The following is a 915-nucleotide window of genomic DNA, read 5'->3' as shown; positions in this document are numbered from 1 at the left end:
GTTCATTGGAAGAATCGAGAGGGGATTTTGGTTTTGGTCCTAACTGTAGAAAGGTTTGACCGAATGGAAACTTTACGTTCAGACTCTAACAGATAGAGTGTTGAGTGCACAGACACGGTGAGAATTTGAATGGGAGTTCTTATTCATTACATTGCTGTGGTTTTGGGAACTTCCGGTTACATAAATCGTCCACCCCCAGTTTCCTCTGCGGGACTGGTTCGTTATCCTTAAGAATATTAGCTTAATATTCTCCAGGAACTTCCCGTCAAAAGTGGGGAAACAGTTTAGACTCATATACCTATTGGAGTATCAGGGAGTAGTTTAACCTCTTATACCGGTCGGAGGATTGAGAAACAGTTTATACTCGTACACTCTTTGGAGTTATAAGAAGCAGTTTATACTCGTATACTTTTCGAAGTTTTGCCGTTCTCAATTGGCTTACCTTAGCGTTATGACGCCGGCTTCAACCAAGGTCTGAATGCTATTTATACTCGTACACTCTTTGGAGTTATAAGAAGCAGTTTATACTCGTATACTTTTCGAAGTTTTGCCGTTCTCAATTGGCTTACCTTAGCGTTATGACGCCGGCTTCAACCAAGGTCTGAATGCTATTCTTGAGAGTAAAGCAATCCTTGGTGGGATGAACGACCCTCATGTGGTATGCACAGTACTTTGGGTCCGTAGTGTTGTCAGCTTCCTCCTGATTTGTGATAGGTGGTAGCTTGATCTTGTTACCTTCAAGGAGGGATTCGAAGATGGCTGGAACGTCTTCGTCCTTGAAAGAGTACTCTTTTTGGAGTCTCGGACCCGAAGTCTTTTGCTGCCTTCGGGATTGCTGTTGTGACGCTTGATTAGCACCACCAGCAGCTGCAGGTGCCTTGCCCTTATTACGAGAGGCAAAGTTTGAGTTCAGCG

Source organism: Asparagus officinalis, chromosome 4 (genome assembly GCF_001876935.1).
Source record: "Asparagus officinalis chromosome 4, Aspof.V1, whole genome shotgun sequence".
Classification (NCBI taxonomy): domain Eukaryota; kingdom Viridiplantae; phylum Streptophyta; class Magnoliopsida; order Asparagales; family Asparagaceae; genus Asparagus; species Asparagus officinalis.
Note: the sequence above shows the minus strand (reverse complement) of the source record.